Source organism: Nerophis ophidion, linkage group LG03 (genome assembly GCF_033978795.1).
Source record: "Nerophis ophidion isolate RoL-2023_Sa linkage group LG03, RoL_Noph_v1.0, whole genome shotgun sequence".
NCBI lineage: Eukaryota > Metazoa > Chordata > Actinopteri > Syngnathiformes > Syngnathidae > Nerophis > Nerophis ophidion.
This window is the reverse complement of record NC_084613.1, coordinates 48,370,071-48,395,430: the sequence shown is the minus strand read 5'-3', so window position 1 is coordinate 48,395,430 and position 25,360 is coordinate 48,370,071. Positions and strand designations below refer to the sequence as shown.

The 25,360-nt window shown below is 41.4% G+C and overlaps 1 long non-coding RNA gene across 2 annotated transcripts; it reads right to left on the bottom strand.

The window, feature by feature from the left end:
- On the bottom strand, nucleotides 1-25,360 carry LOC133548777 (uncharacterized). Of its 2 annotated transcripts, XR_009805959.1 has the most exons (6): nucleotides 23,688-25,360; nucleotides 20,219-20,355; nucleotides 18,677-18,750; nucleotides 16,812-16,952; nucleotides 6,225-6,344; nucleotides 1-612 (listed from the first exon to the last, which is right to left on the bottom strand). It is a non-coding gene; the product is annotated as an uncharacterized LOC133548777 (long non-coding RNA). The 2 variants fall into 2 exon arrangements; XR_009805960.1 differs by lacking the exon at nucleotides 6,225-6,344.

The window sequence follows — 25,360 nt, the reverse complement described above, 5'->3', positions numbered from 1 at the left end:
ATAAAGATTTTATTTTGAAACCACTTTTTAAACCCCCGGAGCCAGAGTATGACGCACTTGATGATTAACAAAAGAGGTCTGCGGAAATAATTTCGGAATTAGATAAACCAATAATCACTCCAAAAAATAGGAGGAAAAAAATAACAAGAAAACAAACCATCATAAATGTTGTATCTACTATAAAAAATAACACAAAGCAGTCCAACAGGAGGAAGAACAAAAAGGACTATAACTTAATACATAATAAAGATAAACACAAAATCACTCAATCTATGAGGAAGAAAAGGAATTTAGAAAAATACAACAACTCACCAAATAGGTTGAACGAAGGTTAGACTAACGAAGGTTGCTCAAAGGAGGAAAAAAGTACAATTCAAAATTACAGAAAGAGAAATTCTTGTTCCAGGGAAGTAAACATGGGAAGAGGCTAGGCATGGATATAAACATGGACATGGACATAAACGCTAAATAGACACGAAAGTTCGAGACGATCTGGCACAGGACAAGGGGAGACGAGCTTAAATAGAACATGACGGTAATGGGAAACAGGTGGAAACAATCAAGGGTCAGGGATGACGTCAGACTGGTGACAAAAAAGGAAGGGCTTGTGATCTGAAACAAGAGGAGTTGCTTTTCAAAATAAAATATGCAAATCACAAGACAGAAAAAAACAAGACAATACTTCCTTCACCGCGGTGTGACATGCTGCACATGGGCAGAATGTATTTAATCAAAATGTGATAATTAATGCTTTGCATTAGTGGTTGTAGTGTACTGGTGTACTACCACTTGCATTAGCGTTTAGCATGTTAACAAAAATGATATCCCCAAAAAGTCCGGAATGGTCTCATTGATTGATTTCACGAGCCAGCAAGAATATCAGCATTTAAAAATAAAAGCAGCTCTTTGGAAAAACCTCTCCTCACTAGTAAAAAAAATTAGAGGAAGATTTAGCTCTTGTCTTTGGAGGGTTTTTACCAGTGCTTAATGACATCATTTCCTCCTTCACAATCAAGTGGCAAGACTGATTGGTTCGTTGATAATTTCACCCTTAAACAGTTAGCAGCCAGCAGGGGACTGATACAGACATATGAAACACATGATTTGTGATTGCTGAATTCTGAAGACCCCAATCAGAAAAACTATCTAATTATCTCAAACATCGTGCAATGAGAGCATGGATGCCAGAAGACATTTTGCTTGGAAGACATCACTTGTCATGTGTATTCTACCATGAATTGATTAACGTGGACCCCGACTTAAACAAGTTGAAAAACTTATTCGGGTGTTGCCATTTAGTGGTCAGTTGAATGGAATATGGAATGAACTGTGCAATCTACTAATAAAAGTTTCAATCAATCAGTCAATCAATTCAACCGTGCAGTTTTTGGTTCCTAGCAGCAAAGTGGTACTTTCAGAGGTTCTCAGGCACCTTAGAGGGGCTGTGCTGTCCAACACTGATTGGTTGAACACATTTAGGGCTTCTTTCTAAAAACTTTGCATTGGAAGTTTCATCCACCATTACGGTATGCAAGGACAACTTGTTTATTTCTTATTTCTTGTGTTTCTGTAACAACATACTTGACACCCGGGAAAAAGAAAAACAGAAGAAACTTTGGGGGGATCTGTGTGCTGAAGAACGCTGGTTAGTGGAACAGATTTCATGCTGTTTATTAATTTTTACAAACTTCATTTCAATACGCGAAACTACAAGAAGTGACAAACTCGTTTTTACAGAGTAATATAAAGTAGTAAGCCGAACTTTGAAGTGGCGAGGCGAGCTTGTCCCTGGGAGACTCTATAACCGCGTGGTTTAAAGAGAAATGTGAACTGAAGAACTAGTGCAACAAAGGTAAATCACATATTTACTATTAACTTTTTTACATGCTGTAAAAGTAGTCAGTGACACGCCAATTGTGAAGTTATTGGTGTCAACCCGAGTGAACTGAATTCTAATGCTAACAAGCTAACACAAAATCTGATGGGCTTATGTTGTCGCCGTGAGACAAACACTAAAATGCATTATTTATATGTTATTTACAACTGAAATGACCCTTAGAGAATCGCCTGACTATCATAAATTCAGCATTTAACAAGAGGAATACTTTCTGACTGATAGACAGTGCGGGTAAAAAACCGAGCTGACTTTTAATGTCAAATTTGGTACACTTTGTTTTTAAATCATACCTTATTGTATATTTTTGTTTTGTATTTAATTTATAAAATAAATATGATTATTTACATGGCATCAGTATGGAAATACCGACTCATTCATTCATCATCAGCCTGATTTGTATAAACCAATGTACTATGACAAGTACTGCAGCATAAGAAAACTTTTACAAACAGGGCTGTGTGCTAACGTGCTAACAAATAGCTTTGAATAAGCTCTCCATTTGATATTAAAGGTATTCATTCTTTCAAGGACATGTTAAGTGATCATCCTATTCTTCATGGTCATTGTTGCATTGAAGTGACAACTACATGATGAACATTCAATAGAGAGCACTGGCGTAATTGCACTAACACTAAATGGTACCATACAAATGTTTTTGATACCCCGACAGTTGGCACAGTTCACTATTTTTGTACTGTTAACAATTTTTGAGCCAGCCATCAAAATGTGATAATTAATGCAGTGTCTGGACCATGCAAGCTCTGATCCTGAAGTCGTGTGTGGAACTGTCAGTGTTCATGTCCTTCTGAAAGGTGCTTAATAAAACACAAAATAGTGCTCGCAAAAGAGTGATGAGTGTTGATAAATCACATTGCGCGTGCTAAATAATTATATTTGCATCTTCCTCCATTATTTGGGTGTTTTGATGATCAGCATATATTTTGCATATAAATTAATATTTATGAAAACAGAGACACAACATGGATTGTTCGTCTTATTCTGCTCACCCAACAGACGCAATCCACTTGGCACAGGTATAGACTTATCAACAAAGAAAGAGACTGGCCCATTCAACTTAATGGCTGACTCGACAACATAGTCTACACTGTACTGCCATCGAATGTCTTGAAATTGCAACTGCATGCAAAGTCTACAATAAAGTATTTGCAAATGAGACACTGAAGGGTAAGAAAACAAGTTATAACAACTTGACAGCACAGTTCTCATTACCAGTTCACTGTTAAATGTTAAATGAAAAAGACATCTTATTATCAACAATTAACCTTTGCTAGCACATTTGAAAGAACACTAAAGTACAGAAAATTGGTAGCTTTGATGACCGATATCGATTAAAATATGACTGAAACCCATTGCTAGTACCCTCCAATATTTAACTCATTCCTACACCCTTGATTGTGATCCAAGTCCTCTTGTCCAACATCAATGAGGTCACAAATGTCCCGGAGAAGTCTGGCTGCCTTCAGGGGATCAAACCGCATATTTCCCTGTTTTAACGGCCGGTTGTCCATACAGAATGTGGCTTGAGCTTTGTTTTGTATTTTCCATCGACTTTAGTAATGAATAATAATAGTAATAATAATAATGATAATGATGATAATAATAATAATAACATTAGATGTATGTGCCATTAATTCACAAGAAATTTAGAAATATGAGGCGCTTTTCTAGAAACTCCTTCACAGAGAACTGATAACCCATTATTCATTCAAACCTTGACAGAGGTAAGCTACAATTGCCTTGGGGTAAACAGACGGCAGTATAGTTGTCAATTTGTATCTGCGGCCCCTCCGACCACCATTAACATGCATTCACATCCATACACAATTGTGAGCGGCACTGGGAACAAGGTAGGTGAAGTGTCTTGACCAAATACACAACGGCCGAGACTAAGATGGCGGAAGCTGGAATCGAACCAGGAAGACCCAAGTTGCTGCACTGCCACTCTACCGTCTGTAGTAGCAATGGTAGTAGTACATCAGTATATCATCCTTATTCATTCCGCTAACATCCAAAGGGCTTAGAGTAAAACAAGGCTGTCTGGGGCACGATAACATGACACAAATAATGATGTAATAAGTTAAACATTGGATGCACTAGTCCATCCTGTAAATGGTACGTTGGCCATGGGCGACTGATGTGTTTCTTGTGGGTTAATGGCACACTGCATCCAAATGCCAAGAGTCTCTTGGGTTAAAGCTGAGTAGCCAATACAAAGAGTTACACTCTTGCACAGGGTCCCCTGCTTAGAAAGCAGGCCTTGGTCACAGCTGCTCTCCCCCGCCTCGGGAAGAATTGCTTCCATTTGGCCTGTCACTTTGGCCACAGCCACTGAGGCTTTGCTCATTTGTCAGAGAGCAGTGGCGTTCCTTTGGCTCTCACGGATAATCTGCAGCCGCAGGCTAAACGAGACGCACACGCTTACGCTTTGTTTTGGACTGGAATCAGTTTTGGTTCACACCAGTTTAGAGTTCAGTGGGGAACTGATGAAGAAGGAAAAGACAGGAAAAAAAGACATGTCAGCAGTAGGGAAGGTCAAAAAAATCAATGAGTGGATGATAATCTACTACTTCAATACTCCAGCAAGCAAAATTGGCGGGAAGAAAAATCTATTCATACACCTGAGAAGAAGCCAGACACACTTTGGCTGAGTGTCTGCACCAACCATTTTTTTCTGGTTCTCACAATTTTATCCAATCAATGCAACTTTACTGATAAAATGACTTGGACGGTTAGGTACAGTCCAATTTTCCCTTTTTCTCCTTTTCTTAAACTTGGGGACTTGTTTCGCGCTTTGACATTGAACAAGTGGTATCTTACTTCTCAGTAGGATTAGGAGTAGTGCTAACTTCGAAGCCCCTGATAGCAAGTGAGCCCGGGGACTTCCTTACAAACCTCAAAGACATTTCCCATAATACGCCACCCCTGCTAGCAAGAGTTCAAAAGCCTGTGAATTAATATTATTGATTTTCATAGTCATGTTACACGTGTCATTTTCACCAGATGTCCAACCGTGGCTACACCATGTAAATATTGGCCATGTTTTGAATTGTTGCATCATTATGGCCCAGGCCGTAACAGTGAAGGGCTGCTTGGCCACCCCCCCCCCCCCCCCTCTCTCCCTAATTAAAATAAATGCAATATTCTTGTTGCGCGTCTTACTTCAGTATCGTTGCTCCCTTTGGTCTTGCGACCCCTAGCCAGTCATAAGAGGTATTTCTTTCAAAATTAATATTTAGCTGATGTAACTTTGGCTATCTGCACAGATGTCAGGCGTACTTCACTACAGTTTAGTCCTGACATTTTGCATGAAGGTGGTGTTAAGCACTGTGTCAACTGTCGAGCGGAATACATGGCTTGAAAGGCACATTTCAACCGCAAAATATGACCAAGGCTGAGTTGCCCCTCCCTGAATAATGGTCGCTTCGTGCTCTGTCACTGAATAAAATATAAAGATATAATTCCCCAAGCAATCACACTTGTTCATGTGGCACTTTTGGTGCTCACATCAAAATTAAGTAGTGCTGGTAACATAAGGTTAATAGGATTATAAAATATATGTTAAAATTGTTTGCTTTCCACTAGAAAAAACATTTATTATTGAACATTTTTACAAACGTTTGCTTTTTTTTGTGCTGCAGAATGATTGTGTTTACAGTATCCAATACATTGGTTTTGACTAGCTTTGGTCCGAGAGGCAACGTATAGAAAGATTAACCCAAAACCATACATTCCATCGCGGAGACATCCATCTATCCACCCATCCACCCATCCATCCATCCATCCTTTTTGTACCGCTTGTCCTTCTCGGAGTCACGGGGGTTGCTGGAGCATATCCGAGCTGCAATCGGGGGTGTCATGTCTTGTGATCATGTTCTATTTAGTTATGTTCTGTTTGTTTTTGACTCCATTAGTTCCTGTTTTTGCACACCCTGGTTTGTTTTACAAAGTTTGTAGTTTCCATGACAACTCATTAGTTTCACCTGCCTCATTTGTTTGAACTCACGCACCCGTTGTTAATCACGTCACTAATTAAGCCTGTCATTTTCTGTTGGTCGCTCTGGTGTCATCACTCTGTTTCATGATTAGTTCACTCTGCTTGTTTCTTGCAATTTCTTTGTCCATACTGCCCTACTCACATCACCACAAGTAAGTTTTTGTTTATTTATGCCAAAGTTAGTGTCATCTGTTTTATGTCCTTAGTTTACGTCAAAGTGCCTTTTGTTTCCTTAACCAAGTTTTCGTCTCCGCCTGGTGCGCGGCCTTTGTTTTCCTTTTTTATAGTAAAAATTAAAAACAATGTATTTACCTTCACGCCATGTCTGGTCGAGTTCATTTGCATCTCGGGAAAACAAACCACACCATAGTCCACGTTACGACAGGGAGAAGGCGGGTAAACCCTGGACATGTTGAATTGAGGAGACAGCTCCTACAATTGATGACATCGGTGGATACAATAAAAATGGCAGGTTAAATAACAGCAATTAAACAAATGCAATGATTTGTTAGTGACGTAGCATTATAGCTTAAAGAGGAACTGGACTTTTTTTTGGATATTTTGGTCAACGTTCACAGTCATTATGAGAGACATGACAATGGATATATTTTTAAAAAATGCATTCTGACTCGTAAATTAATGCGACCAACAGTCCGATTACTATGGAGCCTATGCGAGCCACTCTATTCTTCCGATAAAGCCCTTAAAAACATTCAAACACCTTCATTAGGGCTTTATATACATGATCTATATTTAATGTAACAATAGGCACATTTAAAGTAACATTTAATATTTACATATTTTGCTAATGTGAAGCATACGAGGCACATTATTTTCAAAACCACATCACAATGTTCACTTTGTTTTTTTTAACAACATCACTGATTATTACTCACTGCAGCCTTCGTGAGAGCAAATAAAAACTGACGCCAACAGCTAGGATGTTCATATATTCCTGTTTAGGTGAAAAATTACTCATAATCCTCACAAAGAAAAAAAGGGTGGAAACAAGCGTCTTTTTGTGTTGTTCTAGGCATATCCAGGTCTAAATTGGCTGTCAAAGTTTAACAACTTTTTGGAATACGTCCTCGTTCTTCTACTATCCAGGTGAGAGTCAGTTTTTTAAACCAGAATAAAGTTTGACGAGCAAGGAAACGAGGACGCAGATGATCCTGCCAACATAGGCACACAAGCTCGTGATCACAGTGTCGATCTGAATATTTTGTCTGTGTTAGCGCTTATAATAACAATATTACTAATAAGTCATAATATGTAAATGGGCTATTGTTGGTGTTTGTTTAATGGTTATTTATTGGGTTTTATGGGTGTAATACAGGACCTCCCATTGGCTGCGCTGTTGTGGACTTTTATTTACGAGTGAGAATCCATCCATCCATCCATCCATTTTCTACCGCTTATTCCCTTTCGGGGTCACGGGGGGCGCTGGCGCCTTTCTCAGCTACAATCGGGCGGAAGGCGGGGTACACCCTGGACAAGTCGCCACCTCATCGCAGGGCCAACACAGATAGACAGACAACACTCACTTAAAAAAAATACATCCGCCATCACGTCTTTAATAATGATTGTGAACGATACGCAAAATTCCAAAAATAGTGCAGTTCCCCTTTAACCTGACCACATGTACAGTATTTGAGAAAAACAGGCTATAAAACATGATTATTGCATGGATGTACATAGTAGTTTCAAACATATATTCTAATAACACATAACCTTTATACTTATAGCTTTATGGACTGAAAAATGTTAAAAGAGAAAGCTAACTTGCTATTAGTACTTGTCTGCATTACCAGAGAAAATGCATAAAGTTGTGTGCGATTGTAAATTCAACAACATTCGACATGATGTTAAATTAATACATTTCTGACAGTTTAAGGGGGTTTCATACAGCTGAGCTTCCATTGGATTCCAGTAGATTGTGCAGGTGTGCCTAAAGTTGTAGTCAATGAGGGTGTATCATGTGACTATCTCCCTCTGAGTTTTCCACACAAGTATCTTTCATTTCCTAAACCATGCAAAACATATTAGAAGAAAACACAGTTTGAGTGATGCTCATAACTTTTTAAATATTTTTGACAGCCTTAATGTATTCCCACATTTAATCATCTCTTAATATTGACATTTCTAATTAAGCAGCATAATTGGAAAGCCAGCGTCCACTGAAAAATTGATGTGAAAATTATTAATGAATCCTACCGCTTTTAATTGCTGTGTACCGCGGATCCATAATTGCAGCAGCATCCTCCTTGGAATGACACAATGACAAACACAAGTGTCATGTTAGCGCTTTCCTTCCTCATCGCACGCCTCAATCAAAGCTAATCCATTTCACCTCAGCTAGGAACGCAGAAACAAATTAAAAGTCCCATTTCATTTTCCAGCTTCATTAATGCATCTTGTTGCCAGGGTAACGATCATTCAGCAACGGAACAAAACAATATTTTAAAGCATCGTGGGCTTTGATGTTTTCAGGCCAGCGACTGAATGGAAGCTAACTCAGTACAGTTTTCTTAATCAGTCAATGATTATTTATATAGCCCTAAATCACTAGTGTCTCAAAGGGCTGCACAAACCACAACGACATCAATCAATCAATCAATCAATCAATGTTTATTTATATAGCCCCAAATCACAAATGTCTCAAAGGACTGCAAAAATCATTACGACTACAACATCCTCGGAAGAACCCACAAAAGGGCAAGGAAAACTCACACCCAGTGGGCAGGGAGAATTCACATCCAGTGGGACGCCAGTGACAATGCTGACTATGAGAAACCTTGGAGAGGACCTCAGATGTGGGCAACCCCCCCCCCCCTCTAGGGGACCGAAAGCAATGGATGTCAAGCGGGTCCAACATGATACTGTGAAAGTTCAATCCATAGTGGCTCCAACACAGCCGCGAGAGTTCAGTTCAAAGCGGATCCAAGACAGCAGCGAGAGTCCCGTCCACAGGAGACCATCTCAAGCGGAGGCGGGTCAGCAGCGTAGAGATGTCCCCAATCGACATCCTCGGTAGAGCCCACATATGGGCAAGGAAAACTCACAACCGGTGGGACGTCGGTGACAATGATGACTATGAGAAACCTTGGAGAGGATATGGGCAAATATTTTTATATCATATTTGGAACACTGTCCCAAATGAATGATGACTAGGGTTTTAATGACGGCCCACATGTGTAGTTAAATAAGATCCACAACATTGGAAATGCTGAGCAGTTTTACAAAAAGCACAATATTGGATGCATTGTTGGTAATATATGACTATTTATGTTAATGGAGGGGGCGCCGGGGGTACAAATGTTCGATGTTAGATGCAGCGTCAAACACATGCGGATAAACATCCAGCTACGCGTTTTGGCCTTTGGCCTTTCAGGTCTCATCAGGCTGGCTGAGCCATGCCTACTGGGACTCACCTGGTTCTCCAGTAGGTGGGGCACTTCTAATCTCCTGGGTGGTCCCGGCGGTTTCCCAGTGTCTTGACAGCAGGATGTCCCCTCATCTACTGCTGGAGAGGGAATGAGCCGCTCTGGCAGGAGGAGGATTTATATGAGTGCTGCAGTGGGCGGGGCTTATGTGCTCACAACTGCAGTGGAGTTATTGAACTCTCAAAATTCACTCCTTCCTATGTGATGCACCAACACGACATATGTGCATCAGATAGGGCACAAACACCCCGTTGAATATCGGGGTGTCCAAACAAAGCAAAGGGTTAGGGTTAGGGTTTAGGGTTAGGGTTCGAATCTAAGACTTGATCTATAAAAACAATGTGGCATGGAATGTGCACTGCTAAGTCCAGTGAGGCTCTTTGTAGCACACTATGAAGAACAATAAGTTACAGTATGTTAGCATCGTAAATAATGCAATAGATTACAGGTGTGGGGAAGCCAGCCGACAGCTGTGGACAGGCCAGGTGTTTCTATTTGGAACCAATCGATGGCGAGCTTGAATCTAGAGCTGGGGACTACTGTATCCACCTAACAACTAGCAGAAACTACTGGTATGGCTGAATGAGCGTGTGTCGGACGCCTCTGTCTGCTTGGACGCATCCTCGCTCATCTATGAGGACTGGACACTGGCCGAGAGTTGGTGGGCGGCCGAGGGTGGAGTCGGGTCTCTTGGTTGCTTTGTTGGGTCTGCTCCTGTCTCTGGCCATGCTGCCCCCACCCCATCAGACAATGGCGTGGAACACTGCAGAGGCCACAGTGTGTGTGGGTGTTGAAATTATGTTTTTGTTTGGTTGCTTGTCTATGCATGGTGCAATTGTGTGTGCGCAATGTGTTTTATAGGTTGATAATTATTCTTTTTTTATTTTTATTTTTGTTTTACCGAGTGTAGAACAGGCAATGCCAGAGTGGCAGATGATTGCATCAGCTCTGCTCCTTTAATGTATTTTGTGTTCTTTGATGTTTCCCTCTTACACACATGTTTATGTGTGCTATGGCCTGGGGGTCTGGAGCCTCTTTCCAGGGTCCCAGGCTTACGCCATTTTTTTTTTCTCACCCTTCAGAGTGAGGGATTTCAGAGGCTGACTCGCCCAGGGAGGGCCACAGAAAATTTCCCAGAATGCTTTACCTCATTATTAGACTCTTAACCAAACGACAACGGCCACCCTAGGAAAACAAGAGGATTCGGAGAAGAGAAATAAAAAAAATTTGTTTAATTTCGCATGGAAATAAATACAAAAATGGTTTTAAAACCAATTGTCTGTATGTTTGAACAGTTTAACGTAAGATAATGCACAACAAGTGTTGTTTTCGATGAGAGTCGGCTAGGCAACATTGTAATGTCCTCTTAGGTTACTCATTAGCTGTCATATTTCCTGCAAAATTCTCTGATATTATATCGTACAGACTCTTACAAACGTTAGCAAGCCAACTTTGTCTGGATTAGCACTGTGAGTAAACACTCCGAAGACATGCGTTTTCAAAAGGTTAGATAACACATCCACGGTCTCTCAGGTTTAATACATTTTAAAGTGTCATTAGATTCCAAATAAGTTAGATTACACGATAGTTTGTAACGTTGGGCTAAAATACTAGAAGATTGCGAATGAGAAAACATTAACGTCAGATACCTCCAAAAAATTCACAAGAGAAAACAGTCATCGATGGCGGCTTCTTCATCGTTTAATCAACAACCGAAGCACGATGAACGATAAAAAAACAAAAACAATCCCAACCGTCAAATCCATTGCTGCCGAGTTTGTTATTTTGATGCGGCATATGTGCAAATGTAATGTGCGCACACGTAAACTATGCAGTGACGTAGCAAGTGGTGTCCCAATTCCTAGTAAATACTACAAAGCTCTACCCTTAGTTGCTTAATTTCCAGGGTGTAGTGGTAGTGAGTAAGGGGAAAAATGAGATTCAGCCTAAATTATTTGTTCATATATTGCAAACTGTCCATGCATTTCGTATGCCCGGTAATTGATTGTATAACTATGTCGTTGTTTAACTGTTTTACAATGATCTATTCATTCAATTGTATTAAGCAGTATTACCCTACTCACCTGGACCATGGCACTAATGAACAGAGGTGGGTAGTAACGCGCTACATTTACTCCGTTACATCTACTTGGGTAACTTTTGGGATAAATGGTACTTTTAACAGTAGTTTTAATGCAACATACTTGTACTTTTACCTAAGTATATTTATAGAGAAGAAATGCTACTTTTACTCCGCTCCATTTATCTACATTCAGCTCGCTACCGATTTTTATCGATCTGTTAATGCACGCTTTGTTTTGTTTTGTCAGACAGACCTTCAAAGTAGAATCCATCACATACCTTCCATCCATCCATCCATCTTCTTACGCTTATCCGAGGTCGGGTCGCAGGGGCAACAGCCTAAGCAGGGAAACCCAGACTTCCCTTTCCCCAGCCACTTCGTCTAGCCCCTCCTGGGGGATCCCGAGGCGTTCCCAGGCCAGCCGGGAGACAGTCTTCCCAACGTGTCCTGGGTCTTCCCCGTGGCTTCCTACCGGTTGGACGTGCCCTAAACACCTCCCTAGGGAGGCGTTCGGGTGGCATCCTGACCAGATGCCCGAACCACCTCATCTGGCTCCTCTCGATGTGGAGGAGCAGCAGCTTTACTTTGAGTTCCTCCCGGATGGCAGAGCTTCTCACCCTATCTCTAAGGGAGAGCCCCGCCACACGGCGGAGGAAACTCATTTCGGCCGCTTGTACCCGTGATCTTATCCTTTCGGTCATGACCCAAAGCTCATGACCATAGGTGAGGATGGGAACGTAGGTCGACTGGTAAATTGAGAGCTTTGCCTTCCGGCTCAGCTCCTTCTTCACCACAACGGATCGGTACAACGTCCGCATTACTGAAGACGCCGCACCGATCCGCCTGTCGATCTCACGATCCACTCTTCCCTCACTCGTGAACAAGACTCCAAGGTACTTGAACTCATCCACTTGGGGCAGGGTCACCTCCCCAACCCGGAGATGGCACTCCACCCTTTTCCGGGCGAGAACCATGGACTCGGACTTGGAGGTGCTGATTCTCATTCCGGTCGCTTCAGACTCGGCTGAAAACTGATCCAGTGAGAGCTGAAGATCCCGGACAGATGAAGCCATCAGGACCACATCATCTGCAAAAAGCAGAGACCTAATCCTGCGGTCACCAAACCGGAACCCCTCAACGCCTTGACTGCGCCTAAAAATTCTGTCCATAAAAGTTATGAACAGAATCGGTGATAAAGGACAGCCTTGGCGGAGTCCAACCCTCACTGGAAATGTGTTCGACTTACTGCCGGCAATGTGGACCAAGCTCTGGCACTGATCGTACAGGGAGCGGACTGCCACAATAAGACAGTCCGACACCCCATACTCTCTGAGCACTCCCCACAGGACTTCCCGAGGGACACGGTCGAATGCCTTCTCCAAGTCCACAAAGCACATGTAGACTGGTTGGGCAAACTCCCATGCACCCTCAAGAACCCTGCCGAGAGTATAGAGCTGGTCCACAGTTCCATGACCAGGACGAAAACTACACTGTTCCTCCTGAATCCGAGGTTCGACTATCCGGCGTCGCCTCCTCTCCAGTACACCTGAATAAACCTTACCGGGAAGGCTGAGGAGTGTGATCCCGCGATAGTCGGAACACACCCTCCGGTCCTCCTTCTTAAAGAGAGGAACCACCACCCCGGTCTGCCAATCCAGAGGTAACGCCCCCGATGTCCACGCAATGCTGCAGAGTCTTGTCAACCAAGACAGCCCCACAGCATCCAGAGCCTTAAGGAACTCCGGGCGGGTCTCGTCCACCCCCGGGGCCTTGCCACCGAGGAGCTTTTTAACTACCTCAGCCCCAGAAATAGGAGAGTCCACCACAGATTCCCCAGGCACTGCTTCATCATAGGAAGACGTGTTGGTGGGATTGAGGAGGTCTTTGAAGTATTCCTTCCACCTATCCACAACATCAGCAATTGAGGTCAGCAGAACACCATCCGCACCATACAGGGTGTTGATAGTGCACTGCTTCCCCTTCCTGAGGCGGCGGACGGTGGTCCAGAATCGCTTCAAAGCCATCCGGAAGTCATTTTCCATGGCTTCCCCGAACTCCTCCCATGTCCGAGTTTTTGCCTCAGCGACCGCTGAAGCCGCACACCGCTTGGCCTGTCGGTACCTGTCCACTGCCTCCGGAGTCCTATGAGCCAAAAGGACCCGATAGGACTCCTTCTTCAGCTTGACGGCATCCCGCACCGCTGGTGTCCACCAAGGGGTTTTATGATTGCCGCCCCGACAGGCACCAACTACCTTGTGGCCACAGCTCCGATCAGCCGCCTCGACAATAGAGGTGCGGAACATGGTTCACTCGGACTCAATGTCCAGCACCTCCCTCGTGACATGTTCGAAGTTCTTCCGGAGGTGGAAATTGAAACTTTCTCTGACAGGAGACTCTGCCAGACGTTCCCAGCAGACCCTCACAATGCGTTTGGCCCTGCCAGGTCGGTCCGGCATCCTCCCCCACCATCGCAGCCAACTCACCACCAGGTGGTGATCCTTAGAAAGCTCCGCCCCTCTCTTCATCCGAGTGTCCAAAACATAAAGCCGCAAATCCGATGACACAACTACAAAGTTGATCATGGAACTGCGGCCTAGGGTGTCCTGGTGCCAAGTGCACATATGGACACCCTTACGTTTGAACATGGTCTTTGTAATGGACAAATTGTGACGAGCGCAAAAGTCCAATAACAAAACACCACTCGGGTTCAGATCCGGGCGGCCATTCTTCCCAATCACGCCTCTCCAGGTTTCACTGTCGTTGTAAACATGAGCGTTGAAGTCCCCTAGGAGGACAAGGGAATCACCCGGGGGAGCACTTTCCAATACTCGCTCGAGTGTACCCAAAAAGGCTGGGTACTCTGAACTGCTGTTTGGTGCGTAAGCACAAACAACAGTCAGGACCCGTCCCCCCACCCGAATGCGGAGGGAGGCTACCCTTTCGTCCACTGGGTTGAACTCCAACGTGCAGGCTTTAAGCCGGGGGGAAACCAGAATTGCCACCCCAGGCCGTCGCCTCTCACTGTCGGCAACGCCAGAGTGGAAGAGGGTCCAGTCCCTCTCGAGAGAAGTGGTTCCAGAGCCCTTGCTGTGCGTCGAAGTGAGTCCGACTATATCCAGCCGGAATTTCTCCACTTCGCGCACTAGCTCAGGCTCTTTCCCCCCCAGTGAGGCGACGTTCCACGTCCCAAGAGCTAGCTTCTGTAGCCGAAGATCGGACCGCCAAGTGCCCTGCCTTCGGCTGCCGCCCAGCTCACATTGCACCCGACCTCTATGGCCCCTGCTATGGGTGGTGAGCCCATTGGAGGGGGGACCCACGTTGCCTCTTTGGGCTGTGCCCGGCCGGGCCCCATGGGAACAGTCTCGGCCACCAGGCGCTCGCCATCGTGCCCCACCTCTGGGCCTGGCTCCAAAGGGGGGCCCCGGGCGAGGGAAATCTGGGTCCATGTTTTCTCTTCTTCATAGAGGTCTTCGAGCTGCTCTTTGTCTGATCCCTCACCTAGAACCTGTGCGCCTTGGGAGACCCTACCAGGGGGCATAAAGCCCCCGGACAACATAGCTCCTAGGATCATTGGGACATGCAAACTCCTCTACCACGATAAGGTGGCAGCTCAGAGAGGAGTATCACATACCTGCGTTTCACCAATCAAATACAGTCACTGGTGACATTTGACTCCGTTTCACCAATCAAACAGAGCCAGGCGGTCATATGATTAACTGCACATTTTTTTATTGTATTTTTATAAACCTTTATTTATAAATTTCAACATTTACAAACAGTTGAAAATAATAATCAAAGTACAAAAACAATACAAAGCAGTATAAAAACTGTACAAAACAGCGCCAGGAGGTTGTCAATTCAAAGTAACTAAAATAGAATACAAATATATACAGTATATATATAAATTCAACAAAGTGCAAAGCCATAGGCTCACTCAATATCAGTAAATAACTTAAATTTGGAACACAGCATCATCGTTTTCACAGCTTTTTGGTTGTTAGAGGTAGAGTGTTTTAATGTAGAGTTCTAAATCTATTTTAAAGGCACAAAAAACAGGTCGGGTTTTGAGAAACTTACATTTATGAATATACAACTTAGCCAATAGTATAATGAAGTTGCAAAGGTAAAATTCATTTAAAAAATGTTTTCAATACAGTGTAAAACCAAATATATATTATTTAACACATATTATTGTTTTAGTTGCTTAAGAGATATTCTGAATTTGTTCATTGCTATTTTTATGTTTTTGTGCATTACTTGTTGCCGTCATTAAACAAAACAGGTTACTCATCAGTTACTCAGTACTTTAGTTTTTTCACAACATACTTTTTACTTTTACTCAAGTAAATATTCGGGTGACTACTCTTTACTTTTACTTGAGTAATAAATCTCTAAAGTAACAGTACTCTTACTTGAGTACAATTTCTGGCTACTCTACCCACCTCTGCTAATGAACTGGTAGTACTACCTTACTCATAGCTCATGTCTAAGAGGGGGCGCTATTTAGCCTTAACATGAACCCTTGTTGGAAGTAGTGGAATCAAATGCATACAGTTACCTCAGTGGTTCTCAACCTGGGTTCGATTGAACCCTAGGGGTTCGGCGGAGCCTCCGCCACGGAAGTATAGACACATCCAAATTATCGTGTAAATAATAACTTCTTCCTGTCGGCGTATTATGGATACCCCCAAATAATGTTCCCTCTAATTTTCCATCTGATTTGCTTGTTTTTTGATTGATTGATTGATTGATTGAAATTTTTACTAGCAGATTGCAAAGGAAGAGAATACATTATATGAAACAGTACAGTTTACACAGTACAGTACATATTCTGTACAATTGACCACTAAATGGTAACACCCGAATAGGTTTTTCAACTTGTTTAAGTCGGGGTCCACCTTAATCAATTCATGGTAGTGTGTGTAAGCTGTGTAATTTGTTGTGAAATCATGCACTGTGTTGGTTTTGTCCTGTGAACAAGGTGGTGTTCATGCACGGTTAATTTTGTGCACCAATAAAAAAAACATAAGTTTTTCTTGAATTTAAAAAAAAAAAAAAAACATTTTATTTTTTTATTAAAGAAGGGTTTGGTGAATGCGCATATGAAACTGGTGGTGTTCGGTACCTCCAACAAGGTTAAGAACCACTGAGTTACCTTCTTATAGAAAGGATGCAGAATTTAAACCATTTGTGGTTGTCTAATTAGGATTTACATTTCATAATATATTATATTTTTATTTCGATTCCGCAAAGGACACTAGCTTGTCTTATTTTATTTATTCTTTCAAAAAAAAAAAAAAAAAAACTTTTCCCAACTTGTCTATGTTCTTAAGAAATAGTGTCTTCCCCAGTGGACATTTGTGTTTTGCATACCAGAGAAACGTGTGACTCAGGCATCCATCCATCCATCCATCCATCCACCGCTTGTCCCTTTTAGGGTGGCGGGGGGTGATGGAGCCTATCTCAGCTGCAATGGGGCGGAAGGCGGTGTACACCCTGGACAAGTCGCCCAACCTATCCAAAAGAAACAAAATGTCCACTGCAGAGGATATATAGAAGGCCCAGTTGAAAATAGCAACCTGTGCAATATCATAGCATCCATACTGTTGGGTCCTTTCATGTGATGTGAACAAGGCTCACTTTAGCCGAGTGCACAGCCGGTTTTTGCTGTGGGCAATGCGGGTGACCGCCCAGGGCGCAATTTATGTGAGGGCGCAGGCACTATAAAAAAGATCAAAACAAACATTGCCACTAATCTGGAGTCCTGACGCTCATTTTCATTAATGGCTCTTATTATTTAGGCATCACATTTGCTGTAAAGGCAGCAATTTGCCGGCCTGTCTTTCTAAAACGCAGGCCTCGAATTCCTCCTTTTCCAAATGCGCCTCTGTGCAGGTCATTAACGCTTCCGTCCATCCCACGTACCTTTCGCCTCGGTTTTATATAGACCTCGAGGAGGGAATAAGTGTACCCTGCGAGGCGGGTAATCAGCGGACCAAGCCGAACCCCTAACTTGCCATCCCTCGTATAAAAACAATGACTGAGCTGCTGTAATGACTACTGACACCCCAACTTGCTGTTGAGATATATACAGGTTGTGTGTGCCAGAAAAGTCAAGGGGGAGGAGGAGGGCGAGAGATAGACTTATCACAGTCATTTATTTCTAAAATTAAAATAGACTCATACAACAATATGTAATATTGGGTTACATGGAAAATGAAAAAATAAAAAGTCAGTGCAGTCATCGACGTGACTCCGGTTGATTGATGGGCAAATAAGTGAAGCTTATTAAAATGAACTTGAGGTCCATGAAGTCACAGAGCGTCTCTTCAGACTTGCGATCATCAGTATTGCAAAATATTTTGTATGATGATGTAATTGATGATTTTGCATCAAAGACAGCTAGACAAGTCAAGTTTTAGACTGCACTTCACACCTGTTGTTAATTTTAATTCAAAATGTAACGGTTTGGAAAATGTGCTACAGTCTGAGCACTAAATTGATAATATAATTATCTGCTGTTTCTCTATGTACAAAACTGGTGTGTTGGCAAAACTGCAACTGATCAAATGTATTTAGGATGACACACAACAAAATAGTTTATTGCAGAAATATTTTGTATTTATGCTCCAAAGAGTAGCATATTTTTCGGAGTATAAGTCGCTCCAGTGTATAAGTCCACCTGCCGAAAATGCATAATAAAGAAGGAAAAAAAAACATGTATAAGTCGCACTGGAGTATAAGTCGCATTTTTTTGGTAAATTTATTTGATAAAATCCAACACAAAGAATAAACATTTGAAAGGAAATTTAAAATACAAAAATAATAGTGAACATGAAATGAGTGTACGTTGTATGACACAAATAACCAACTGAGAAGGTGCCTGGTATGTTAACGTAACATATCATGGTAAGAGTCATTCAAATAACTATAACATATAGAACATGCTATACTTTTACCTAACAATCTGTCACTCCTAATCAATAAATCCGATGAAATCTTATAAGTCTAGTCTCTTACGTGAATGAGCTAAATAATATTATTTGATATTTTACGGTAGTGTGTTAATAATTCCACACATAAGTGCACCCCAGGCCAATTTATGGAAAAAAAAATGCGACGGCAGTTTTTTTTTTTTTGTTAGCTTTCTTCTGAGATTTTTCAAGCATGGTTATTAGACTTTTTTTTAAATTTTCTTGTAAACACAATATTTTCGGTATATTCGATGGAATGTTTACCTGACATGTTTCGACTGTCTTCTGTTGTCCACTCTTATGTGTTGCCTATCAGCTCTTCTGATGGTTGGCCATGCCTATGACAGACGAGACATGTCAGGTAAAAATTCCATCTGATATACCAACAATATTGTCTGACTACAAGAACATTTAAAAAAAAGTATATGTATAAGAATAAGCAACATGATTATTAGATTTTGAAATGAAGGATTTGTACAATTTGCATTGGACTTTTAGAAACTTTATTTAATTTATATTTCATTTATTTATCCTGTTTTTTCTCTGTTCTTGTTACCTTGCTGTAGTTAAGATTACATCACAAAATAATACAAATAATATAAATTATATATTTTTGTGTTGGTAACGGGCTTTGGGGTAAGTCTTTTTTTTGGGGGTGGGGTACAAAGGACACAGTCGTATATAAACTAAACTAAACTAAACAGCAGGCAGCATGACTGCTACCGAGAATGTGTGTCTATATATAATTCTTAACATACTACAGCTTATTTACTTACAATAAAACATGCTGTTATTTTGTGAAAGTATACTTTTGCAGCTGTATTTGTCGCACTCTGCTGCTACATTCCTGCAGTGTTTAGTGACCAGCAAGCACCCGACGGCATATAAACTTAAAAAAAAAAAAAAACAGAACAAACCAAAAAATTACTTATTATGCTCATTTTGCCAAAATCTTACTTTAGCTTTGGACCAACAATCGCTAAGAAATTATGACTTTTGTGTGAAATACGTCATCTGTGGGGGCTGCCTCCAGTGTGTTTGTAATCACTGTATGTATCACTCATTATGTATTTTTACAAATGGCATTTCTTTTTTGTAACATGCTAAGTGAATATTTAGAATTAAAATCAGAATTAGAAATACTTTAACTGTACTTTAGTAGTTATTTCCCCATATTTCTGAACAATAACTCAGATATGGCAACACTGCTGAGCAGTAGAGACTATGGAGTGATTTTTGGTGCAGAAATTATTTGTTATCGATGTAATTCTTTCTACTTTATATTGTATGGTTTTTTTTTATGAGATCATCTATTATTACCTCCAAAATGTGGATTCTTATACCCTTACAATATCTAAGAGTGACAATGATTATTGGGGGTGATTATTATAATTAATATTTGTTTACTTACTTATGGTATATGTATTTATTAGTCAATGTTCTGTTACAAGCAATAAACAAAGAAATGGGATAAGGCTGCTACAATATGAAAAAGGGTAGGATTAAATAAGCTCTGCTTCTTCCTACTCCTTTTCGGACATGCTCTTTTGAAGCAATTGGAAATATGTGATGCATTACATTGTAATTGTATTGTATGCATATTTGAAATAAACTAAACCGAACTGAACTACTCGTAATTATCTTTGACTTTCTCTTTTAATGTTATTTTAGTTTTTCTGAGATTCAAAGATAATCAGTTTTTTTGTCAAACCATCTTTTTCATTTATCAATGTCTTGTGTTATTATTTGTATTAGCTTTGTGTGTTCTGTCCTGAACAAAACGCAGACGTTGCGTTGTGTGTTTACCTCGCACAAGACATTGTAGTCGGTGACTCCCCAGTGTTGAGGGCAGACCTTCACGTCCCATACTTGTCTTCTTTCCTTGTTTTGGGCAAAACGATGTAAAAGCGTTCCACAATTACCGCGCGTGGAGCAGCCCCATCCTGCACAACAGGGCATTTTTACAGGTCAAAAGACTAACAAAGTGCTGCAAAGACATCAGATCAAAGTTGGTACTAGTCATGATGCCCTGGAGTCACCTGTAGTCACTTTTGACCAATCATTGAAGAGATCATCTGAAACCAGGTTGGTCATACTCTCTCTATACACGACTGTGATAAGAGAAGGATCGCCCAGGGTGTAAATCTAGCCAGGACTACCTCTGGCAGAGTGACTGCACCAACAAAGGCTCTGCACCACATTCACAATTGCAAAACCCCTCTAAAGAGGCATGTATATAACAAAACATAATGTTGTATTATATTTACACATTGCATGTTCTTTGAAAAGAAAAACACAGAGCCTAAAGCAACGAGGGGCTGAAATGTGGCGGGGGCAATGATGAGTTCTGAGACGAGCCTCTTTCGCATGCAAATCATATCTGAATTCCTCATTAGCATAAATGCATGAGCAACTTTAAATGCTTTTAATTTTCAATCTCGCCAAGCAGAGGAGTAATTTGTCACTGTCAGGATGGAAGACTAAAAGGGTGGGACCGGAGGGAGCCAAGGACTGCACGCTAAAATGGAATCACAGAAAATTTCTGATTTACTAATTGACTGATGTGCAGTTCCGTCGACTTGCCTTGAAGGTGTAAATAATTCTGTGTGTATCTAAATGGCACAAATGAGAAAGTGCGGGGTGGATACGCGAAAGCACATTACATGATGCTTCTCCCCAGGCCATGCTTTTTTCCTGTGATTCTAATTTCCGGCCTTTATATATTTTCACCCTGCGTCTCCAAAGGCTTGCATTTTTAGCACGTTTTTGTACACAAAACACAACTAATCAACTGGAGATGAAAATAGAAAGTCATATTTTTTTTACATGGCATGCTTTAAGAGCACAAAAAAACATGTTACGGTTTATGATATATTCAAAATATGTTTAAAATACTGTGATACATCTCGACTATTTAGCAAAGAGTGCAGGGTATCTATTAAGAATAATTTATCGGGATATGAAATTATAATGGACAGAACATATAATAATACATTGGCTTGAGCTCTTTTGGACTGTGAACACAATGGTATCATTTGGTATGATTTTGGTTTTTTCGGACATGCTATAAGGGAACATCATTTGCACAATTCATGTCTGAAAGTAGTAGGAAGAAATCGACTTTATTCAATTCCACACCTGCTCCAAATCTATTACTAACAATTCTACACGGTGACACAATATTTACTTTGATTATCTGTTGTTTTATGAAGTTTGTTCATTTCCTGTGTTTTAAATGTCACAATTATCTGATTAAAGATCAAATAAAGAATGCCTAGCAGTGGAGAGAGCGGTGTGCAGTGAATACATTTAAAATACGTTAATATTTGTTAAAAATAAAATAAACAAAAAAAGTACTATTTAAACAATAACTGAAGGGAAACAAATACAAATTTTAACATTAAGATGAATATGAAAATATGATAAGAATAAACAGAATTTATGACAAATATACAGACTAAGTTAACATGTCACGATTAGGTAGATGCGTGTGTGATCATAATTCCAACCTTCAAGATACGCACAAGCACAAAGAAAACTGAAACGCCATAGCGGTAATGCCGGTGTTTGGAGTGATTTATGGTCTCGCCTGTTTCAACGCTTCACAGCGGCCATTGCATCGTGTGGACACAAAAAAGGAAGCTAATTAAAGCCAACATTTTCTTCGGTCTGTGCTGAAGTGTTGTACAAAGTTTATCATTGCTTCCTTTCTCAGATCTATTTCTGCGCTACCGCCAGTTTGCATGTCCTTTCTAAATGTGCTAAATAAAGATGCAAAACAGCGGCCGCGGGACAGTGATTAGTCTTGATAAATCACGTGCCATCCAAACATTCATTTTCTACCACTTGTCCCTTTAGGGGCTTGTCACATTGCTTATTTAGGTCACAGTTGAAAGTTAAAAGTTAAAGTGCAAATGATTGTCTCACACACTCGGTGCGGCAAAATTATTTTCTGCATTTGACCCAGTGAGCAGTGAGCAGCAGTAGTGGCCATGCCCGGGAATCATTTGGTAATTTAACCCCCAATTCTAACCCTTGGTGCTGAGTGGTAATGAGGTAATGGGTCCCATTTTTATAGTCTTTGGTATGACTCGGCTGGGGTATTAACTCACAACCTACCGATTTCAGGGCGGACACTAACCACAAGACCACTGAGTATGCTTACCAGATCAGTATTGCATGAACTATCAAGTTTGCACATTTTAATTCACAAAAAACCTTAAGTGGTATCAGGCCTTATGTGTTTTAAGAGCTCAATCAACTTATTTTCACACAGAATTTGAATACATTAGCAAAATACCCTCGAAATGTGTGCAAAGTGGATTGTGTCTGTTAAGTGAGCAGAGTAAGGTGTGCAGTCCATTTTGCGTCGCTGTCCTCAATAAGCACAATATATGCTGATCATCAAAATGACCGCAATACTGGGGGAAAATGCAAATCTACTTAACAGCACACTCAATGTGATTTATCAACACTCATCGCCGTTTTGCGAGCAATTTTAAGTTGTGTTAGCACATCTGAAAAGGACAGAGAGTACAGACAAGGTACATGGAATGTTTGTGTGTGTCAACATATTGGCATGGTTTGTCGGATATAAAAAAATATTATTATTAAAGATTTAACATGTTCTCAGCAAATAATTGTATAGCTGCTTGTCAAGTTCTTCAGGTTTTTCGCAGCTGTGCCCAAACTTGAAAGGGCCAGTGGGACTCAAAAAGGACACAAAGGGACAACTCAATCCTCTTTCCTTGTGCTTTATTGATATTTGATTTGAATCAATCAAATAAACTGGGTTATCGGCGTAAATGAATGGATGAAATGAATGAAAAGTCGAATAGTCGGTTGTTAAATAGTAGAATAGTTGATTAGTGGTGGGTTGATTAGTTGAATTGTAGATTAGGCGATTAGAATAGCCGATTAGGTTGATAACCTTAATCAAACAAAAAAAAAAATAACACAGTGTTTCATAAACATACATCAAAATACATGCTTTGCTTTCTTTTTAAATCAATCCAAACACAATTAATTTCCACTGATAGGGACTAGGTTTAAGAATAAACTTAAACATTTCCAATAATATGAATGAAAATAAATTCAAACAATCCAAGAATTAACTTAAACATCACTGATAACTTTTAAATTTACTTTCAGTCAACTTAAACAATGTGTAAACATCAGTGAAATTATCTCCTTTAAAAATTTTCCCTAGTGAAATTATTTTCTTTAAACATTCCCCTCAGTCCAAACAAACATTTCTTTCCTTTGGTTTTCTCACCAGTTGCGTCTTCTGAGTCCACACAAGAGCTGTCTTCCTTCCTTTCAGCAGCATGTCAAAAGGGCTGACTGACTGAAGCTCAAACATTTTAAGCATGTGCTCTGAGCAGGTGAACAGGTGAACTCAAGCCAAATTGTGTGGAAGCAGGTGGAGATGTTCAGCCTTCAGCTCTCACTGTTGCCCCTTCAGGCCTGGAGTGTGCTCTGCAAATCAGTGGTGTTTTTTCTGCTCTGTCTTTTGACGTGACACCTCCCACTTGACCTCTTGGTTTTTTAAACCCAAGAAGGTCACATCATCATCTGTTCAGGCAAGTTTCCCTTCAGTTTGCATAATGTTGTTCCTGTTCTTCAACTGGTATTAAAACAATGATCCGTCTGACGTCTCTGTGAAGAATGGTGGCCCGGGTTTTACTTGAGTGCTGCTTTCCCTTCTTTGCAGCAGGTTTTGTAGAGGAAACTGGGTAGCTGGGAAAAGTCCTGATGTGCACAGCTCTCACGATACCCTTGCTGTCAGCGTTTACTTTGGTCACCCTGCCGAGCCGGTATTGTGCCCTTAGGGCGTTCTGGTCAGCCATCCAGACAACATCTCCAACAGCCACATTTCTGTGGGCAGTGTGCCACTTGGATCTCACAAAGAGGTTAGGTCCAGCAAGCTGACTCCACTTCTTCCAGAATCGGTCAACTTCTGTTTGTATGGCCTTCAGTCCCTTGTAAGGGTAGCCTTCAAACTCAAAGCTAGCTGGATCTCCTCTGGGTCCAGCCCGTCCAAGCAGAAGTGAATTTGGACTGATGTATTCCACACAGTCCTCCCGGCTCTGGGTCCTGGCGTCAACGGGTCTCTAATTGGCAAGGTTGGAGGCTAAATACAAAAAAGTTTGGAACTCACTCCATGTGAAGACACCTTCACCTCCCAGATTGTGCAGGGCCCGCTTCACAGTGCGCACCGCCGCCTCTGCAGCTCCATTCCTGTGAGGTGAATCTGCGGGATGGATTTTCCAGTTCCATTCTGTGCCATTCCTGGAGGCTTCACTCTCAATATTTGACTTTTCAAGCTGGCCAAGGAACAAATAGAGCTCTTTAAGGGCAGGTTTTGCACCTACAAAGTTTTTCCCAGGATCTGACCACAGCTTTTTTGGGTGCCCTCTCAGTGCTGTGAACTGCTGGTAGGCCAGCAGGAAGCCTTCAGCTGACTGGTCACTGACAACATCAGTGTGTATGGCTCTGGAAGCCATGCAGCTGAAGACTATTCCCCAGACTTTGAGTTTCACTTTCTTTCTCACCTCATCCTTCACTTCATAAGGTCCAAAGAGGTCCACTGTTGTGTACTGAAAGGGATTAGCTGGTGTTATACGCTCAGGTGGAAGGTCACTCATGATTTGCTGGCATCTTTTCGCTCTGGCTTTTCACAGTTGTTCACAATCTTTTGAGCCACTTTACGACCTTTTACCACCCATGCCATTTTCCTCACCTGAAGGAGTGTTCCTGCAATCTCTTCATGGTTGGCATTGTGTGCTTCTTGGGCAAGGAGAGTGGATACCCACGCATCATACGGTATGATTGGCACTGCAGATTTTTCTTCATTAAAAATCTGACATCTTCCTCCACAGAGCAGAAGTCCAGTCTGTTCCTCTATGAACACAGCAAGTCTATTCAATGTGGTCTCCTGAAAGGTTA